At 45.5% G+C, this 22647-nt stretch overlaps 1 protein-coding gene across 1 annotated transcript in view; it reads left to right on the forward strand.

Moving 5' to 3' along the window:
• DENND11 (DENN domain containing 11) overlaps positions 1-22647 on the forward strand; it is a 139223-nt gene that overhangs the window by 24899 nt on the left and 91677 nt on the right. The gene's annotated exons all lie outside the window — the stretch shown is intronic.

Consider the following 22647-nt stretch of genomic DNA (forward strand, 5'->3'; position numbering starts at 1 on the left):
GGCATCTGGGAGAGGGGTCATTGGCAATACAAATCAGCTTCACGTCTGAGAGATGTTCTCCTCGCCAAAGTTTTAGATTTCCCACTTAGTTTATTGCACTGTCAGCTGTCTAAGCCTGTGACTCATTTACTAGTATTTGTCACCCTCTGCATCTAGGGAGGTTTAGATATTTGTGCAAAGTACAACATAAAGACTGACCAGGACGGGACCAGTGAGAGTTGCATTATCTGTATCTGAGGGGTGCTTCTTAGATCTCATCCCTTTTAACTCTGTGGGGTTGTTTTCCAGCCTCTCTGTGTCTCTTGCCTTCTTATGAGAGAAACAATAACAAATAAAGATAAGCATGAGTGATGTCCTGCATAAGCTAGTGAAGTTTATGTCCTTTGATGGCAGTCACGTTTATCCATTTAATTGACATTGGATGTATTTTTCTTCTTTGATAGGAAATGGCTAAGGTTTGATTTTGTAATGGTGATGGGTAGGGGCCAGGATTGAATTACATATGTAAGGCGGGGGGGGGGGGGGGGGCGGGGACGCTGAAGATGGATTGTTGCAAAGAAAATACAAGCTAAAACACAGCATACATTTTATATGGAACCCTGCTCTGCTTCTATATTGTTTGTTTTATGACTAAAGTAAGGATTGTAATCTGTATTCTTGATAGCCTGTTTTTAAATCAAGATATAAATGTTAGGTTTATATATGTGAAAACATTGTAGGTGCTATGCAAGGGTTTACTCTTCAAACATCTCCATTTGGTCGATGGTACATTTTGGGCTACCTACAAGCTCACACGCATCCTTGACAGCGCCACAAAAGCTTTTCAGCTGAACTTGGGGAAAGATACAGTGTGATAAACAACCTGATGATAAATCCTGGATGGAAGGCTGATCTAAAAAATTACTAATATGTTATAAGCTAGGGAGAAAAGTTGGGATATCCTTGGCATAAGATAGATTTACCGTTGACGTGCAGTTGCAAGGGATCAAACAGCAATTGAATAAAGGATCAGTTTAAAGGTTTAAAAAAAAAAAAAGATCTCTGGGTTCAATCAGCTCCAATTTAGAGAGAAAATCTTAGAGACCTGTAGTTGACATTTAACATCAGAATGCCACCTTCCTGTGAGGTTGATTGGATTTCACCATGGCTTGAGTAATGTTCTTAATCAATCAGTTTGCTCTAAGCTGTGGATTTCGTATAAAATTTCTGAAGAGCTTATTTCTTCTACATTCTTGTGAATGAATCCGACAGGAGATTAACCGATCCAATGATGATGTGCATCTTAAGTGTCAGAGAGTAAGACATCTGAACCAGCTTCATGATTATTTATTAAAATATTCCCATCCTGTGCCCTTGTCCACTAACCCTTGAGAGTTGAAGGGCAAACTTGGTATCAAAACACAAAATGGCAGCTGAACTCGCTTGCTGAAAGCCACACCTCTTTCTTACTTTAACATTTTTCAAGCCCTACCCTTTCCCCTACTCTCTTGCCTTTACTTTCCATTCTTTTTCCTGTCCTACTAGCACAATGATTTTATTTAACTTTTGTTTCATAGAATTGTAAAAGAATGTTTATTGTATGCTACTCTTTGCTGTACCTCGTTTTCCTATGTAGCAAGTATTTTAACTCCACATTTCTGTTTTTCTCTTTTCATCCTTTAAACTTTTGGAGAACCCATTTTTGTTTAGGCCATATTTTGTGGGTATTCATATTTTCCTTGTATGTTGGTGTTGGAAAGTTGCCTAAGTAAATGTATACTTTTTGGCCAGTATTGCTTATGGTCTTAAGTTTCTTCCAGGATATGCTGTCTAAAAACTCCATGACGGACATTTAGCATTGATTCTGTAATTTGGCCAGCAAACACCCTGCAGCACCTGACATTTGCCTGCCTCTGTCATGGGCTACGAATGTCGATATAAAGCAAGGTTCTCAGTCTTACCTTCTTCTGAGGTGCAAGTTTAGACGTGGTGGCCTTAGGTTTTACGTTGGATGCAGTGGTGGAACGCCTTGCAATGGGCAAAGAAATATTGAGCTTGTAGTTCAATTGAGTATCTTCTTTCCAATGACACAAGCAGTTTGATTGCTCAAAAATCTGTATGGGCTGAATGTTCGAGTACCCTATCCTTGGGGATATTCACCTGATGGAATAGTTTTGATGCACCCCTTTCTTGCAGTAGGAAAAGCTTTTCCTGTTGTAAAAAATATCTTTATGAACTTCTAGGCAGACATGGATATCTTGGTACAGTGTCTCACTGACTTACTTTAAATATTTACTTAAGGTTAGTTCTGCTTCAGACATTGTTTGAGACCATTGCCTTTTCGTTGACACACGTAACGCAAAACTCCAACATATCGTGCGATCTAGAAGAGCAAACAAGAACTTGCATTTCAGTATGAAAATGACATGAGATAATGTATATAAAGCTTAGCAAACAATGCATAGCTTAGTCAACGGCAACACTGCACCGTATGTAAATTTAGTGTGTGTGTTTCTCAATCTGTCATTACACCCTTTGAATCGATAACCAGGTAGTTTCATTAAACTCAACCTGTGGCAGGTTGAAGAGATCCTGAAACAGACGATGCAAACCATGTATGTCGGTGCTTGAACACTTAACCTTTGTTTTGCAAATCAATGTTAGGCTGTGTGCGGCACCTTGATTCGGCCTTCTGTAGCTATTTCGCCAAGTTGGTTTACAGGTTAGCAGAAGATTGTTTTGTTGTGGTTATCTCAGGCTGTTCTGTCCTCGTTTTGTGATCTGTGATTGTGATATTTTCTCCAGCTTACTTGCAGCTCTCATTACTCATCTCTACTATAGACCTCTCATCGCTGTGCTTTCCCCCTTCCCAGCCGCTGATGTCTCTGTACCCTCCATCAAAAGCAGCATGTGTCTCAGGATCTTTCCTCTTCCAGTTCCTGTGTGTCATCCCCCCACCCCCACCAGATGTTCGCTGCAGCACACCTTCCTTGGTTTAAGTAGTAAAGCTCCTCAGGCTGAGTTGTTACCTAGTGTGGCTTGGAAGGTAAGACCTGGATACTAAGGCAGGATGTGTGCCTCTGAGTGCTGAATGACCAGGACAGGTGCCTGGCAAGGTGAACATTGAGAATCAACCAGAGGTGAGATATGGAAAGAGATAAGCTCTTTACTTTATACCAAATCCCCTTTCTGGTGTTGCTGCTGAAGGAGGCCACAGTGCCCTCTGTGCACGCAATAACACATGCATGCATAATACACGCACACACTGTTCGGCTTAAAACAGCCTATTGGAGGTCCTCTATCTACAAAAATGCATGTGGCAGGGTATATGTAGTGTAAGTTGCTGATCTCCAAGACACTCTCATGCAGTCTCTTCACTAAGGCGCTAACCTGCTGAGTTTGTAAAACAGACCTACAATCTGATATGTCCATCAGTAGCAGCTTTATCCTCTGATCTCTCTCATAACATCAGTCCGCTTCGAGAAGCTGTATGTTGAGTGATGAGGACTTTGCTGTTTTTTGAATAAGTTAATCTTTATTTCCAAAGTGTTAAAGATTTCGAGTTGAGTTGTGGGGAGCCAGTGCTTTGGAATGTCAAAATGAGATGCCAGAAGTTGGCGACAAGTAAGTTCCAACCTGTTGCTTCACTTGCTCTCCCAGCTCCTGTCTTTCTGGGATTGTTCTTTTTTGACTTTTCAGGGACTCTTTAAGCTTATTTTTTCCATAGCAAAATAACCTGAAAAATACCACACCATCTGTGCCTGTGAAACTGGAGTCGCCAGATGTACCTTCACCATCTTTCAATAAGGGTTTTCTTTTCTTTTAAGTTGGGATCGCTCCTGTTTCAGCTCCATGCTGGAATAGATGTTCATATTTTTCTTCTCTTCCCTGTGACGGAAGAGACTGGGGTTTTCATTTTTTGTTCTAACTTAACTCCACCAATGTTTCCGTCGATTCCACTGCTGCGTGACTCTTAAAGGAGCATGTAGCTACTTTAGTCATTGGTTCAAGAAATTCAAATCTTTCTATGAGATATATGCACTTTAAAGCCTAAATGTCAGGATTTGTAGCACTTTTACTAAGGAAGTGAATTTAGATTTCACAGGGCCAGAGAATTACAGGCCATCATGAGGGCTCCATTAATAGACACATACATGGAAAAAAGTGGAGATGGTCCATTTGCAGTTCCTTTCCGATCAACATTCTTGCATTTCAGACATGCAGAACTCTGGAATGATGCTCTACAGTAGGTGGATGAAGATTGAGACCATAATGATCTTTGTTTACCCACCAGCATATTTGTTACTGTGGATCACTAGATATGTTTAGGAGAAGGTGACCACATAATCAAATGGATCTCACACTAATGTTATCTGGATTAGCTAAGCTGTATACAATTAATGATACTGAAATCGCAAACGAGCTACCAAAATGTCACATAGCACTTAACATTTTCATGGCGTCAAGTGAATAGCACGAAAATGGAGATTATTCCTTTTAGTTGAAAGATGGAACCTACCTACAAAACCTATTCCCACCTCCTCTCGTGACTGATCCCATAACTAGCAGAAAATGTTAAGAGTCTTGTGGTGATGATAAACACTAATATTACTCTAGGAATACAAATTAGAAACATCTCTAAAACTATTTTAGATCCAAAGGTTTCACCCCAGCTTAGGCCTCCGGGGGAAAAATGCCCCTTTGTTTTAATGGCAGCAATTTCATCCCCCACTGCCTATTGTAACCTGTTTATAGGAAGGCCTCCCAGTTATGAGATGCTTCCTGTTTTTGAAGTTCACCCATTAATGAAGCCTGTGGAACCTGTGATGTTCTTCCTTTGTTGAACACGCATTATGCCCTTAGACGTTTGAGTGAAAATGCTCAATGCATTCCGCACAAATGTTAAGTTCCAAAGGGGATTGCTATTTTTCAGTCTTTCAGATCCAACACAGTATTTTTGGAAAAGTCTAAGAAGTGGCTAAAAACCTACTTGCTTCATTTGGCTTCTCGTTCAGGTATACATTGCTGACATTTTGTTCATGGTTTAGCACTTATGGTTATGATGAACAGCACGTTTAGGTAAGTTTTTATTTTATTTATTTTTTGGTAATAAAATACTAAGTTACCAGGCATATGTACAACATGAACCCATAATACATAGAAACACATGTTAAAAGGCATTGGCATGAGATCCATGGGCTTCTCTTGGGCTGGGGTAGCCTGTTTGAATATGCCATTTATCTGAGCTCGCGTATTTGTTGAAAAGGCTGATTCAGCGTTGGCATGGCTCAAGGAAAGCCGTGCCATTGACCATTCCTCTGGCCTTTCTAGCCCTGTAATTTCACCCGTTTCAATGCTACTCTGCTACTCTAGAGTTGGTGTACCGTCATCACAAAGGGCCACTACTCCCGCAACAGGCACCTCATTTCTTTTGGGGCTGTGGGCTGGGATCGAGCTGACCACATTCAGGCCACAAGGGGAACACATTTCCTAGTCCCCTGCCCGAGGCATCATTATTCAAGCCACTTAAGTTTGCCCCTAGTGGAACAGGACCACCCTGTGGGAGCAAGAGCCAGATATTTCCTTCAGGGTTGGCAAAATATAACATCTGACAGGTGGCTCCTTTAGATTGTTCAGTTAGGCTATGTCCTGCCATACCTTTTCGACCCAACATATCTTTCACCCACATCAGAGCATCTTTAAGAGCAGCACCTGTCCATCATGCTTTAAGATGTGCAGGCTCTTTTGACCACAGAATCAGGGATTGGCTGTTAATCCTCCTGTTTCCTTGTGCCAAAGAAGACTGAGTCCTTCAACCCATTTTGGATCTCCTACCTCTGAATGGCTTCTTGTGAGGCAACAAATTCAGGATGCTTGCTTGTCCTGGTTCTATCTACCCTGGATACAGGCAAGTGGATGGTGCAGTTGGACCTGCATCACTCCTACTTTCATGTACCATACCGCAGTCCTACATAATCTACTTGCGGTTCAGGGTATGTCAGGATCATTTTCAATTTTCCATGTACTCCTTTGGTCTCACTAGTGCCCTTTGGGTGTTCACGAAAGTAATGGCCATGACTGTAGCACACTTTCGGCCGTTGGGTGTTCTAGTTTTCCCCTACCCTGACGAGTGGCTGGTGAAAGCAGGCTTATTGCTGTCAGCCATAGACCATCTCCTAATGTTATTCAGGCTCACTATACACATGTCAGACATACCTGGCTCCTTTGTGAGGCTGTTTCATTGCAGTCATCCTGGATATGGGGCAGTTTAAGGCCTTTTGTCAATTACGAGTACAGGACATTCAGTGAGAGTGGCTCTGAAGCTTCTAGGCCTCTTATTCTTCTGCATCCTGCTAAGTGACTATGCCAGGTGGCATATGCAGGCTCTGCGGTGGAACCTAAAATCTTACTGGGCCCAGCACCAGGGAAAACTGTATCATTGTGCTGGCACATAGTGTCTGACCTTGACAGCTGTCAGGACTATTCTAAAGCTGAGGGATCTGCGTAGAATCTATCAGAAGAACTAGTTAAATACCGCTGATTATGCTCTTTCTTGTAGATACTCTATTTGACCACACATTTCTCACCACCGCCCAGGCCCAGCTCCAGGAATCTGGATCAGTGAGGGCTATGAAGAAGCCTGGGTAGGCCATAAAGATACATAGAAGAAGTAAGAAGAAAAACAAGATTCTTGAAGATCTGTTTAGACTCCAGCAACATCTGTTGACTATTTTCATGGCCATGAAGTGAAAGTAACATCACTTATAATGTTGGATCTAGTAGGTAGAGCCTGTGGCCATGTACAGCACCTATTTTTGGGGTCTTTGACTTTAAACTACCTTCTCATGGGAGCTTGCATCCTCTGTCTTTGGTTGTAGTGGAGTGTTTGGCATACCTGACTGTTCATTTTTTGATGGAAGATGTGATGACATCAATTTTCCCCTTCACTGACCTAACATCAATCCACACAACAGGCTATTCAAGTTTTGTGGGGGTCCTGGTGAACAGCCGTCGAAGTGCATACGAAAAGTATGGGGACTGTGAAGGGGCATGATCAGTGAGTAGAGGCTCAGACGTGTCTGAAAAGAACATACATATTTTATAACTACTTTGTTTGCCTTTCACCTTTTTAATTGTAATAATTTACAGTACCAGTCGTCAAAAGTTGAGAGTATTTAAAGAAATATTTGCATATGGTTAGGAGTTGTCCTTTGTTACTCTTCTAAGCATGAATGACAAATTGAATTTTTTAAAGCAGTGTGGACAAGAAACAGTGATCAAACTAAAATATGTTTTATAGTTATCAGGGGACAAGTTCCCTCTCATGAGCATAGAGGAAAAACTGGTAAATGTTGAACTTGAATGCATACTGAATCAGTAACATTACTTAAAACACAGTATAATTTAAACAGAATTTTACATAGAATTTGTAGCTTCTTTCCCTAATAACTATTTAAAGAAAAAGCATGATTCATTTAAAGCACTTGGGGAAAGTGCAAGAGACCTATTTTTAAAATGCATTGAGAAATACTGTGATTTATAGCAGGTTGGTACCTATGAAAATGTGGATAAGCTCCTACTGATTCAGCCACGTTCTGAGCAGCAAGATAATTGAAGTATTCTCTGACATTTGACTGGCTCTGAATCAGATTTTGAGGTTTCTGTAGACACCACCTGTTATAAATCCTTACAGTTAACGATAAATTCTGTATTTTTGCATTTCTGTAGTGCTTTCTACACTTAGGGCCTTATTACGACCTTGGCAAAGTGGTTTTCTCCATCACAGATGTGGTGGATATCCTGTCCGCCGTATTATGATGCCATCATATTCAATGGAGGTTGTAATACGGCGGATGGAATATCCGTCACATTTGTGATGGAGGAAACCCCTCCGTCAAGGTCATAATAAGGCCCTTATTGTTGAACGCTCAAAGCACTTTTCAAGTATGCTAATAGGTGAGTCTCAGAATTGCAGGGCATGGATGTGGGTGGGTGTTGGTTATGGTGTCATCTTAAGTGTAGAGCTTTCAAGTTGTGTGAGTGCTCCGAGTGTGCTTCACATTAGTCACAGTAGCATGTAACCAGGCTTTACACTCAAGATGGAATACAAAAGTGAGTGTGAGTGTCATTCAGGGTCACATGTCTTGCTTTTAAGAGAGCCTAAGTCTTTGTTGATCTAAATATGATTGACTTTGACATTCATTTTTCTTTATGGTGAGTGAGATCCAAGATCTGCCTGGCAGGACAAGAAACGGGGCACACTGAAGGGCAAATGGTTGAAGTCGGTCCTGGCACAAAATTAGGCAAATTCCCCTAAAGGCAGTGTTACACGGCCAGTAAGTATTTTTTTTCCCTTTGCACCACCTTTTTGTAGAACGCACTCAGGAGTAGAAGTCGCAAGACTATGGAGCCATATTTAGGACAGAGTAAGAAAATGTCTGTTTATCATAGTGAAATCCAGCTTAGTTGCGTGCACTCCACTATGGCTTCCAGACAGTGCTGGAAATAGAAAAAAATTATTCTGTGATCCCATGAATTGGATGTCAGGGTGTGGCAGCGGCAAGGGGCTGGAGTTTGCGACTGGTGCAATCACGTCAACCAGGGCCGATGTGATATTAGATCTGTTCTGGCTTACTTAATTGGTCATAAACAGACTGCATTTTAAGACATCTTATGGAATTAAGGTGCCTATTACCGACACCTTTGGCTGCCCAGCAATTTTTAGGGTGATAAAACTAAGATTATATTGGCAGTTAGTGCACTTGCTGGAGATAAATGGTTTTCGCCTATTCACAGTTATAGCATAGAGTTAATGTGCCTGCTGCTCAGTACAACATAACATATATATCACAGACTTGTATTTGATGGGCTTAGTCTGTGTAACAGAGATCCGTTTGTTACTTGCAGTTCATAAGTTAGTCTTTCTAATATTGCACAGTGAGTTATGAACCAGCATCGAGGAGCTACATGCAAATTGCAAGGCATAGGCTTAGAACGTATTGTTTTTTTTTCTTCAATGTTTTGAAATTTTAAGGTTGATTTAAAAAGGACTCCTAATGCTAACCACTGTCATGTTTTAAAAATCTTGCTTGTGTTTCTTCACATCATTACTATGATCATATAATGCGCATAAGCATGAATGACACCTACAACTTTTAACCTTATTTGTCTTATGTAACATTTCCTGTAAATGGATGTATACACTCTAGTAAGTGCTTTTAATGTTATTACTCACGTGGACACATCTGATATTCTTTCAGTGCATGCATAAGTTACATACAAAGTCAGAAACGTGCCTCCAAATCATAGTTTTTCTCAAGCACTTGTGAAGTAATAACAAGCTGAGTGCATCCCTCCATTGCATTGGCATCTTGGAGTTAAGCTTGGAGTTAAGCTCCTGATAGCTCCTAGCTTGGATGAGAGCCTTCTAACTAAGGGATGGATGCTTGTTCTTTAATTGAGGCACTTGTACTGGGTCCAGCTTGAAGACAAAATAAGAAACCACCCTTACTCCACGCAGGTTGCTGCTCTGAACAGAAAGTAGAGAACATATAGTGGTTAAGACCTGGCTTATCGTGTAGTCCCAGTAGGCCCTAGTTTTGGCTAGATTCTTAACCGCTCAGCGCCAGAATACCCTACTGCTGATAGTGCGCTGAACTAATATGCATAATTTAACAAAGTGTCCCAGTCTCAGCAGATTACACCGGGACATATTCAGCCTATTTCACTGGGGCTGGCCAGGCACAGTTTAATAGAGTTGCCGGATATGGGATCCCAGCTGAATCCCATCATTCTCAGCACTGCACTCAGATATACTTCTCAACAATGGACATATGCCTAGTATGAGCCAAACCTATTGACTTTGTCAGTGCTTGTTAGTAGCATACAAAATAAAAGTGTAACAATATTGATAATGCTGTTGATGATTAGAATTAAAAACGTTTCCATTCTGAGACAATGACAAAGTTCTGCAGAAGAGGTAGTGGTTTTCAGTGTGTCTCAGCCACTCTTTTACTCCCTTTACCACGTTCCTGTGCAGTATCTCGCTCAAGTACTTTACATCCTTTTCTCCCTACTCTTCTGAATTCCCGTCTGTACACCTCACACACATCTTCATCGCTATTCTGTCCTTCTGCATATAATACATTGTCACTTCCCATTCACCACGCCCTCTCTCTGCGGACCTGGAACACTCATTTTCTTTTCCCTTGCTGCTATCCGTATTTCACAGCTGTGTATAGCCCTTCGCAAACTTGCTCATAAAATGGCAATTAAAACTGCCACATATGGGACCATTGGTCTGTGCTCTGCTCAGTGAGGCAAGGAGACCCTGTGACGGGCACATTCAGAAAATACGCTGCCTTCTGCCTCAACACCAGAGCTCTAACTCGTGCCCAGTCATACATAGCCGTACTCTCCATCTACTCACCAAGGCACCCGTAGGTGACTCCGATTACAGCGGGCACTGCACAAGCCTCATAAATTGAATGAAAACACTATAGAACCGTTCCATCCGGAAACAGCATATCCGCTTAAGAGAGGCAAGATGGAGTAAAACATGAAATTTAAATAGGGACACCATCGCGGACACTAAAAAAGATTTTAAAATCCTTGTCTTTGCTTGTAAAGTTAGGGACTTATATGAAACTAAGTTTTTAATTACTGCTGGGTCCGAGTACCAGCAGGTCCCACTATTTAATGCCCTGCCTATAGCCTAAAGAGTTACGGCAGCTGCTGTTCGCTGTCTCCACAGCAAACAGAAATAACTTGTGTATTTTTCCTTAGAAAGGACCCTTCTGCTGGTGCGGACCCTTAAAACTGCTTTAAGATTGGAACTTATAGCTGGTTGCAACTCGGCGCTATCCCATAAGGGAGCCACTGGCAGAAAAACATTGCTGGTGTTAAATAAAACAATCACTGGCTTATGACTGAAAGGGCCTTTTTACGGCAGGTGAGTTTGTGTCTGCACTGCTGTAGATAGGCGAGTGGGTGAATGCAAGAATGAGGCAATGGTTGGATGAACAGATGCGCGAGTGGAGGATTAATGACAGAGGGCATTGGAAGATGAGTGATTGCATGGATGGAAGCGTCGAGGCGCTTTGGTTTATGAGGCAGACTCCAGACCAGTTGTCTCTGTTAACTCTTGTTACCTATTGAAGAAACATGCAATAGTAGTTTTTGCTTCATGTAAGGAATGCCTCCTTGGCATGGTTGCCCCCTGACTTTTTGCCTTTGCTGATGCTATGTTTACAATTGAAAGTGTGCTGAGGCCTGCTAACCAGGCCCCAGCACCAGTGTTCTTTCCCTAACCTGTACTTTTGTATCCACAATTGGCAGACCCTGGCATCCAGATAAGTCCCTTGTAACTGGTACTTCTAGTACCAAGGGCCCTGATGCCAAGGAAGGTCTCTAAGGGCTGCAGCATGTCTTGTGCCACCCTGGAGACCTCTCACTCAGCACAGACACACTGCTTGCCAGCTTGTGTGTGCTAGTGAGGACAAAACGAGTAAGTCGACATGGCACTCCCCTCAGGGTGCCATGCCAGCCTCTCACTGCCTATGCAGTATAGGTAAGACACCCCTCTAGCAGGCCTTACAGCCCTAAGGCAGGGTGCACTATACCATAGGTGAGGGTACCAGTGCATGAGCATGGTACCCCTACAGTGTCTAAGCAAAACCTTAGACATTGTAAGTGCAGGGTAGCCATAAGAGTATATGGTCTGGGAGTCTGTCAAACACGAACTCCACAGCACCATAATGGCTACACTGAAAACTGGGAAGTTTGGTATCAAACTTCTCAGCACAATAAATGCACACTGATGCCAGTGTACATTTTATTGCAAAATACACCCCAGAGGGCACCTTAGAGGTGCCCCCTGAAACTTAACCGACTGTCTGTGTAGGCTGACTAGTTCCAGCAGCCTGCCACACCAGAGACATGTTGCTGGCCCCATGGGGAGAGTGCCTTTGTCACTCTGAGGCCAGTAACAAAGCCTGCACTGGGTGGAGATGCTAACACCTCCCCCAGGCAGGAGCTGTGACACCTGGCGGTGAGCCTCAAAGGCTCACCCCTTTGTCACAGCCCAGCAGGGCACTCCAGCTTAGTGGAGTTGCCCGCCCCCTCCGGCCACGGCCCCCACTTTTGGCGGCAAGGCTGGAGGGAACAAAGAAAGCAACAAGGAGGAGTCACTGGCCAGTCAGGACAGCCCCTAAGGTGTCCTGAGCTGAGGTGACTCTGACTTTTAGAAATCCTCCATCTTGCAGATGGAGGATTCCCCCAATAGGGTTAGGATTGTGACCCCCTCCCCTTGGGAGGAGGCACAAAGAGGGTGTACCCACCCTCAGGGCTAGTAGCCATTGGCTACTAACCCCCCAGACCTAAACACGCCCTTAAATTTAGTATTTAAGGGCTACCCTGAACCCTAGAAAATTAGATTCCTGCAACTACAAGAAGAAGGACTGCCTAGCTGAAAACCCCTGCAGAGGAAGACCAGAAGACGACAACTGCCTTGGCTCCAGAAACTCACCGGCCTGTCTCCTGCCTTCCAAAGATCCTGCTCCAGCGACGCCTTCCAAAGGGACCAGCGACCTCGACATCCTCTGAGGACTGCCCCTGCTTCGAAAAGACAAGAAACTCCCGAGGACAGCGGACCTGCTCCAAGAAAAGCTGCAACTTTGTTTCCAGCAGCTTTAAAGAACCCTGCAAGCTCCCCGCAAGAAGCGTGAGACTTGCAACACTGCACCCGGCGACCCCGACTCGGCTGGTGGCGATCCAACACCTCAGGAGGGACCCCAGGACTACTCTAAGACTGTGAGTACAAAAACCTGTCCCCCCCTGAGCCCCCACAGCGCCGCCTGCAGAGGGAATCCCGAGGCTTCCCCTGACCGCGACTCTTTGAATCCTAAGTCCCGACACCTGGGAGAGACCCTGCACCCGCAGCCCCCAGGACCTGAAGGACCGGACTTTCACTGGAGAAGTGACCCCCAGGAGTCCCTCTCCCTTGCCCAAGTGGAGGTTTCCCCGAGGAACCCCCCCCCCCTTGCCTGCCTGCAGCGCTGAAGAGATCCCTAGATCTCCCATTGACTTCCATTACAAACCCGACGCTTGTTTCTACACTGCACCCGGCCGCCACCGCGCTGCTGAGGGTGAAATTTCTGTGTGGGCTTGTGTCCCCCCCGGTGCCCTACAAAACCCCCCTGGTCTGCCCTCCGAAGACGCGGGTACTTACCTGCAAGCAGACCGGAACCGGGGCACCCCCTTCTCTCCATTCTAGCCTATGTGTTTTGGGCACCACTTTGAACTCTGCACCTGACCGGCCCTGAGCTGCTGGTGTGGTGACTTTGGGGTTGCTCTGAACCCCCAACGGTGGGCTACCTTGGACCAAGAACTAAGCCCTGTAAGTGTCTTACTTACCTGGTTAACCTAACAAATACTTACCTCCCCTAGGAACTGTGAAAATTGCACTGTGTCCACTTTTAAAACAGCTATTTGTGAATAACTTGAAAAGTATACATGCAATTTTGATGATTTGAAGTTCCTAAAGTACTTACCTGCAATACCTTTCGAATGAGATATTACATGTAGAATTTGAACCTGTGGTTCTTAAAATAAACTAAGAAAATATATTTTTCTATATAAAAACCTATTGGCTGGATTTGTCTCTGAGTGTGTGTACCTCATTTATTGTCTATGTGTATGTACAACAAATGCTTAACACTACTCCTTGGATAAGCCTACTGCTCGACCACACTACCACAAAATAGAGCATTAGTATTATCTATTTTTACCACTATTTTACCTCTAAGGGGAACCCTTGGACTCTGTGCATGCTATTCCTTACTTTGAAATAGCACATACAGAGCCAACTTCCTACATTGGTGGATCAGCGGTGGGGTACAAGACTTTGCATTTGCTGGACTACTCAGCCAATACCTGATCACACGACAAATTCCAAAAATTGTCATTAGAAATTGTTTTTGCAATTTGAAAAGTTTTCTAAATTCTTAAAAGTCCTGCTAGGGCCTTGTGTTAGTCCCTGTTAGCATTTCTTTTAGAGTTTAAAAGTTTGGTAAAAGTTTGAATTAGATTCTAGAACCAGTTTTAGTTTCTTAAAAAGTATTCCAACTTTTAGAAGCATAATGTCTACTACAGATGTGAATGTGGTGGAACTCGACACCACACCTTACCTCCATCTTAAGATGAGGGAGCTAAGGTCACTCTGTAAAATAAAGAAAATAACAATGGGCCCCAGACCTTCCAAACTACAGCTCCAGGAGCTGTTGGCAGAGTTTGCAAAGGCCAACCCCTCTGAGGATGGCAACACAGAGGATGAAGATAGTGACTTGGAAGAAAATTCCCCCCTACCAGTCCTATTTAGGGAGAGCAGGGCCTCTCAAGCCCTGTCTCCAAACATAATAGTCAGAGATGCTGTTCCCCTCACAGGAGGGACCAACATCTCTGAAATCACTGAGGATAACTCCAGTGAAGAGGACATCCAGTTAGCCAGGATGGCCAAAAGATTGGCTTTGGAAAAACAGATCCTAGCCATAGAAAGGGAAAGACAAGAGATGGGCCTAGGACCCATCAATGGTGGCAGCAACATAAATAGGGTCAGAGATTCTCCTGACATGTTGAAAATCCCTAAAGGGATTGTAACTAAATATGAAGATGGTGATGACATCACCAAATGGTTCACAGCTTTTGAGAGGGCTTGTGTAACCAGAAAAGTGAACAGATCTCACTGGGGTGCTCTCCTTTGGGAAATGTTCACAGGAAAGTGTAGGGATAGACTCCTCACACTCTCTGGACAAGATGCAGAATCTTATGACCTCATGAAGGGTACCCTGATTGAGGGCTTTGGATTCTCCACTGAGGAGTAAAGGATTAGATTCAGGGGGGCTCAAAAATCCTCGAGCCAGACCTGGGTTGACTTTGTAGACTACTCAGTGAAAACACTAGATGGTTGGATTCAAGGCAGTGGTGTAAGTAATTATGATGGGCTGTACAATTTATTTGTGAAAGAACACCTGTTAAGTAATTGTTTCAATGATAAACTGCATCAGCATCTGGTAGACCTAGGACCAATTTCTCCCCAAGAATTGGGAAAGAAGGCGGACCATTGGGTCAAGACAAGGGTGTCCAAGACTTCAACAGGGGGTGACCAAAAGAAAGGGGTCACAAAGACTCCCCAGGGGAAGGGTGATGAGACAACCAAAACTAAAAATAGTAAAGAGTCTTCTACAGGCCCCCAAAAACCTGCACAGGAGGGTGGGCCCAGAGCCTCTTCACAAAACAATGGGTACAAGGGTAAAAACTTTGATCCCAAAAAGGCCTGGTGTCATAGCTGTAAACAGCATGGACACCAAACTGGAGACAAGGCCTGTCCCAAGAAAGGTTCCACTCCAAACTCCCATCCAGGTAACACTGGTATGGCTAGTCTCCAAGTGGGATCAACAGTGTGCCCAGAGCAAATCAGGGTCCACACTGAAGCTACTCTAGTTTCTGAGGGTGGGGTGGATTTAGCCACACTAGCTGTCTGGCCGCCTAACATGCAAAAATACAGACAGCAACTCTTAATTAATGGGACTAGAATAGAGGGCCTGAGGGATACAGGTGCCAGTGTCACCATGGTGACAGAGAAACTGGTTTCCCCTGGCCAATACCTGACTGGAAAAACGTACACAGTCACCAACGCTGACAATCAGAGAAAAGTACATCCCATGGCAATGGTTACTTTAGAATGGGGAGGGGTCAATGGCCTGAAACAGGTGGTGGTCTCCTCAAATATCCCAGTGGACTGTCTGCTTGGAAATGACCTGGAGTCCTCAGCATGGGCTGAGGTAGAACTAAAAACCCATGCAGCAATGCTGGGTATCCCTGAACTGGTGTGTGTGAAAACAAGAGCACAATGCAAGGCACAGGGTGAACAAGTAGAGCTGGAGTCTGGAAGAATGGCCCAGCCTACCAAGAGAACAGGAAAGTCAGTTGGGAAACCAACTGCAACACAGCAAAAGAAAGGGAACCGCTCTTCTCAGGAAGAAGTTCTGCCCTCTGAAGGAACTGAGCCTTTGGAGCTTGAACCTTACCAGGTTGAGCTCTTAGGCCCAGGGGGACCCTCAAGGGAGGAGCTGTGTAAGGGACAAGAAACCTGTCCCTCTCTTGAAGGCCTTAGGCAGCAAGCTGCTGAAGAGTCCAAAGGCAAGAAAAATGGAACACATAGGGTCTATTGGGAAGATGGACTCCTGTACACTGAGGCCAGAGACCCCAAACCTGGTGCCACTAGGAGAGTGGTAGTGCCTCAGCTGTCCAGGAAGTTCATCCTGACATTGGCCCATGACATTCCCCTTGCTGGACATTTGGGACAAACCAAGACGTGGGAGAGGTTAGTCAACCACTTCTACTGGCCCAATATGTCCAACATGGTTAAGGAGTTTTGCCTCTCCTGCCCCACCTGTCAAGCCAGTGGTAAGGCAGGTGGGCATCCAAAGGCCCCCCTCATTCCACTTCCAGTGGTGGGGGTTCCCTTTGAAAGAGTGGGTGTGGACATAGTTGGTCCACTAGAACCTCCCACAGCCTCAGGAAATATGTATATCCTGGTAGTAGTGGATCATGCTACCAGGTATCCTGAAGCTATTCCCCTTAGGTCGACTACTGCCCCTGCAGTAGCCAAGGCCCTCATTGGTATCTTTACCAGAGTGGGTTTCCCTAAGGAGGTGGTGTCTGACAGAGGTACCAACTTCATGTCAGCATACCTAAAACACATGTGGAATGAGTGTGGAGTGACTTATAAATTCACTACACCATACCATCCACAAACTAATGGCTTGGTTGAGAGATTCAACAAGACATTAAAAGGCATGATCATGGGGCTCCCAGAAAAACTCAAAAGGAGATGGGATGTCCTCTTGCCATGTCTGCTTTTCGCTTACAGAGAGGTGCCACAGAAGGGAGTAGGATTCTCACCCTTTGAACTTCTGTTTGGACATCCTGTAAGGGGACCACTTGCCCTTGTTAAAGAAGGCTGGGAGAGACCTCTCCATGAGCCTAAACAGGACATAGTGGACTATGTACTTGGCCTTCGCTCTAGAATGGCAGAGTACATGGAAAAGGCAACCAAAAACCTTGAGGCCAGCCAACAGCTCCAGAAGTTTTGGTATGACCAAAAGGCTGCACTGGTTGAGTTCCAACCAGGGCAGAAAGTCTGGGTTCTGGAGCCTGTGGCTCCCAGGGCACTCCAGGACAAATGGAGTGGCCCTTACCCAGTGCTAGAAAGGAAGAGTCAGGTCACCTACCTGGTGGACCTGGGCACAAGCAGGAGCCCCAAGAGGGTGATCCATGTGAACCGCCTTAAGCTCTTCCATGACAGGGCTGATGTGAATCTGTTGATGGTAACAGATGAGGATCAGGAGGCAGAGAGTGAACCTCTCCCTGATCTTCTGTCATCAGACCCAAAAGATGGCACAGTAGATGGAGTGATCTACTCAGACACCCTCTCTGGCCAACAGCAAGCTGATTGTAGGAGAGTCCTACAACAGTTTCCTGAACTCTTCTCCTTAACCCCTGGTCAGTCACACCTGTGTACCCATGATGTGGACACAGGAGACAGCATGCCTGTCAAAAACAAAATCTTTAGACAGTCTGACCATGTTAAGGAAAGCATCAAGGTGGAAGTCCACAAGATGCTGGAATTGGGAGTAATTGAGCGCTCTGACAGCCCCTGGGCTAGCCCAGTGGTCTTAGTCCCCAAACCTCACACCAAAGATGGAAAGAAAGAGATGAGGTTTTGTGTGGACTACAGAGGGCTCAATTCTGTCACCAAGACAGATGCTCATCCAATTCCAAGAGCTGATGAGCTCATAGATAAATTAGGTGCTGCCAAATTCTTAAGTACCTTTGACTTGACAGCAGGGTACTGGCAAATAAAAATGGCACCTGGAGCAAAAGAGAAAACAGCATTCTCCACACCTGATGGGCATTATCAGTTTACTGTTATGCCCTTTGGTTTAAAGAATGCCCCTGCCACCTTCCAAAGGTTGGTGAATCAAGTCCTTGCTGGCTTGGAGTCCTTTAGCACAGCTTATCTTGATGATATTGCTGTCTTTAGCTCCACCTGGCAGGATCACCTGGTCCACCTGAAGAAGGTTTTGAAGGCTCTGCAATCTGCAGGCCTCTCTATCAAGGCATACAAATGCCAGATAGGGCAGGGAACTGTGGTTTACTTGGGCCACCTTGTAGGTGGAGGCCAAGTTCAGCCACTCCAACCCAAGATCCAGACTATTCTGGACTGGGTAGCTCCAAAAACCCAGACTCAAGTCAGGGCATTCCTTGGCTTGACTGGGTATTACAGGAGGTTTGTGAAGGGATATGGATCCATTGTGACAGCCCTCACTGAACTCACCTCCAAGAAAATGCCCAAGAAAGTGAACTGGACTGTGGAATGCCAACAGGCCTTTGACACCCTGAAACAAGCAATGTGCTCAGCACCAGTTCTAAAAGCTCCAGATTATTCTAAGCAGTTCATTGTGCAGACTGATGCCTCTGAACATGGGATAGGGGCAGTTTTGTCCCAAACAAATGATGATGGCCTTGACCAGCCTGTTGCTTTCATTAGCAGGAGGTTACTCCCCAGGGAGCAGCGTTGGAGTGCCATTGAGAGGGAGGCCTTTGCTGTGGTTTGGTCCCTGAAGAAGCTGAGACCATACCTCTTTGGGACTCACTTCCTAGTTCAAACTGACCACAGACCTCTCAAATGGCTGATGCAAATGAAAGGTGAAAATCCTAAACTGTTGAGGTGGTCCATCTCCCTACAGGGAATGGACTTTATAGTGGAACACAGACCTGGGACTGCCCATGCCAATGCAGATGGCCTTTCCAGGTTCTTCCACTTAGAAAATGAAGACTCTCTTGGGAAAGGTTAGTCTCATCCTCTTTCGTTTGGGGGGGGGGTTGTGTAAGGAAATGCCTCCTTGGCATGGTTGCCCCCTGACTTTTTGCCTTTGCTGATGCTATGTTTACAATTGAAAGTGTGCTGAGGCCTGCTAACCAGGCCCCAGCACCAGTGTTCTTTCCCTAACCTGTACTTTTGTATCCACAATTGGCAGACCCTGGCATCCAGATAAGTCCCTTGTAACTGGTACTTCTAGTACCAAGGGCCCTGATGCCAAGGAAGGTCTCTAAGGGCTGCAGCATGTCTTGTGCCACCCTGGAGACCTCTCACTCAGCACAGACACACTGCTTGCCAGCTTGTGTGTGCTAGTGAGGACAAAACGAGTAAGTCGACATGGCACTCCCCTCAGGGTGCCATGCCAGCCTCTCACTGCCTATGCAGTATAGGTAAGACACCCCTCTAGCAGGCCTTACAGCCCTAAGGCAGGGTGCACTATACCATAGGTGAGGGTACCAGTGCATGAGCATGGTACCCCTACAGTGTCTAAGCAAAACCTTAGACATTGTAAGTGCAGGGTAGCCATAAGAGTATATGGTCTGGGAGTCTGTCAAACACGAACTCCACAGCACCATAATGGCTACACTGAAAACTGGGAAGTTTGGTATCAAACTTCTCAGCACAATAAATGCACACTGATGCCAGTGTACATTTTATTGCAAAATACACCCCAGAGGGCACCTTAGAGGTGCCCCCTGAAACTTAACCGACTGTCTGTGTAGGCTGACTAGTTCCAGCAGCCTGCCACACCAGAGACATGTTGCTGGCCCCATGGGGAGAGTGCCTTTGTCACTCTGAGGCCAGTAACAAAGCCTGCACTGGGTGGAGATGCTAACACCTCCCCCAGGCAGGAGCTGTGACACCTGGCGGTGAGCCTCAAAGGCTCACCCCTTTGTCACAGCCCAGCAGGGCACTCCAGCTTAGTGGAGTTGCCCGCCCCCTCCGGCCACGGCCCCCACTTTTGGCGGCAAGGCTGGAGGGAACAAAGAAAGCAACAAGGAGGAGTCACTGGCCAGTCAGGACAGCCCCTAAGGTGTCCTGAGCTGAGGTGACTCTGACTTTTAGAAATCCTCCATCTTGCAGATGGAGGATTCCCCCAATAGGGTTAGGATTGTGACCCCCTCCCCTTGGGAGGAGGCACAAAGAGGGTGTACCCACCCTCAGGGCTAGTAGCCATTGGCTACTAACCCCCCAGACCTAAACACGCCCTTAAATTTAGTATTTAAGGGCTACCCTGAACCCTAGAAAATTAGATTCCTGCAACTACAAGAAGGACTGCCTAGCTGAAAACCCCTGCAGAGGAAGACCAGAAGACGACAACTGCCTTGGCTCCAGAAACTCACCGGCCTGTCTCCTGCCTTCCAAAGATCCTGCTCCAGCGATGCCTTCCAAAGGGACCAGCGACCTCGACATCCTCTGAGGACTGCCCCTGCTTCGAAAAGACAAGAAACTCCAGAGGACAGCGGACCTGCTCCAAGAAAAGCTGCAACTTTGTTTCCAGCAGCTTTAAAGAACCCTGCAAGCTCCCCGCAAGAAGCGTGAGACTTGCAACACTGCACCCGGCGACCCCGACTCGGCTGGTGGCGATCCAACACCTCAGGAGGGACCCCAGGACTACTCTAAGACTGTGAGTACAAAAACCTGTCCCCCCTGAGCCCCCACAGCGCCGCCTGCAGAGGGAATCCCGAGGGTTCCCCTGACCGCGACTCTTTGAATCCTAAGTCCCGACACCTGGGAGAGACCCTGCACCCGCAGCCCCCAGGACCTGAAGGACCGGACTTTCACTGGAGAAGTGACCCCCAGGAGTCCCTCTCCCTTGCCCAAGTGGAGGTTTCCCCGAGGAACCCCCCCCCTTGCCTGCCTGCAGCGCTGAAGAGATCCCTAGATCTCCCATTGACTTCCATTACAAACCCGACGCTTGTTTCTACACTGCACCCGGCCGCCACCGCGCTGCTGAGGGTGAAATTTCTGTGTGGGCTTGTGTCCCCCCCGGTGCCCTACAAAACCCCCCTGGTCTGCCCTCCGAAGACGCGGGTACTTACCTGCAAGCAGACCGGAACCGGGGCACCCCCTTCTCTCCATTCTAGCCTATGTGTTTTGGGCACCACTTTGAACTCTGCACCTGACCGGCCCTGAGCTGCTGGTGTGGTGACTTTGGGGTTGCTCTGAACCCCCAACGGTGGGCTACCTTGGACCAAGAACTAAGCCCTGTAAGTGTCTTACTTACCTGGTTAACCTAACAAATACTTACCTCCCCTAGGAACTGTGAAAATTGCACTGTGTCCACTTTTAAAACAGCTATTTGTGAATAACTTGAAAAGTATACATGCAATTTTGATGATTTGAAGTTCCTAAAGTACTTACCTGCAATACCTTTCGAATGAGATATTACATGTAGAATTTGAACCTGTGGTTCTTAAAATAAACTAAGAAAATATATTTTTCTATATAAAAACCTATTGGCTGGATTTGTCTCTGAGTGTGTGTACCTCATTTATTGTCTATGTGTATGTACAACAAATGCTTAACACTACTCCTTGGATAAGCCTACTGCTCGACCACACTACCACAAAATAGAGCATTAGTATTATCTATTTTTACCACTATTTTACCTCTAAGGGGAACCCTTGGACTCTGTGCATGCTATTCCTTACTTTGAAATAGCACATACAGAGCCAACTTCCTACATTGGTGGATCAGCGGTGGGGTACAAGACTTTGCATTTGCTGGACTACTCAGCCAATACCTGATCACACGACAAATTCCAAAAATTGTCATTAGAAATTGTTTTTGCAATTTGAAAAGTTTTCTAAATTCTTAAAAGTCCTGCTAGGGCCTTGTGTTAGTCCCTGTTAGCATTTCTTTTAGAGTTTAAAAGTTTGGTAAAAGTTTGAATTAGATTCTAGAACCAGTTTTAGTTTCTTAAAAAGTATTCCAACTTTTAGAAGCATAATGTCTACTACAGATGTGAATGTGGTGGAACTCGACACCACACCTTACCTCCATCTTAAGATGAGGGAGCTAAGGTCACTCTGTAAAATAAAGAAAATAACAATGGGCCCCAGACCTTCCAAACTACAGCTCCAGGAGCTGTTGGCAGAGTTTGCAAAGGCCAACCCCTCTGAGGATGGCAACACAGAGGATGAAGATAGTGACTTGGAAGAAAATTCCCCCCTACCAGTCCTATTTAGGGAGAGCAGGGCCTCTCAAGCCCTGTCTCCAAACATAATAGTCAGAGATGCTGTTCCCCTCACAGGAGGGACCAACATCTCTGAAATCACTGAGGATAACTCCAGTGAAGAGGACATCCAGTTAGCCAGGATGGCCAAAAGATTGGCTTTGGAAAAACAGATCCTAGCCATAGAAAGGGAAAGACAAGAGATGGGCCTAGGACCCATCAATGGTGGCAGCAACATAAATAGGGTCAGAGATTCTCCTGACATGTTGAAAATCCCTAAAGGGATTGTAACTAAATATGAAGATGGTGATGACATCACCAAATGGTTCACAGCTTTTGAGAGGGCTTGTGTAACCAGAAAAGTGAACAGATCTCACTGGGGTGCTCTCCTTTGGGAAATGTTCACAGGAAAGTGTAGGGATAGACTCCTCACACTCTCTGGACAAGATGCAGAATCTTATGACCTCATGAAGGGTACCCTGATTGAGGGCTTTGGATTCTCCACTGAGGAGTAAAGGATTAGATTCAGGGGGGCTCAAAAATCCTC

The sequence above is a fragment of the Pleurodeles waltl genome, chromosome 4_1, assembly GCF_031143425.1.
Source record: "Pleurodeles waltl isolate 20211129_DDA chromosome 4_1, aPleWal1.hap1.20221129, whole genome shotgun sequence".
NCBI classification, from domain to species: domain Eukaryota; kingdom Metazoa; phylum Chordata; class Amphibia; order Caudata; family Salamandridae; genus Pleurodeles; species Pleurodeles waltl.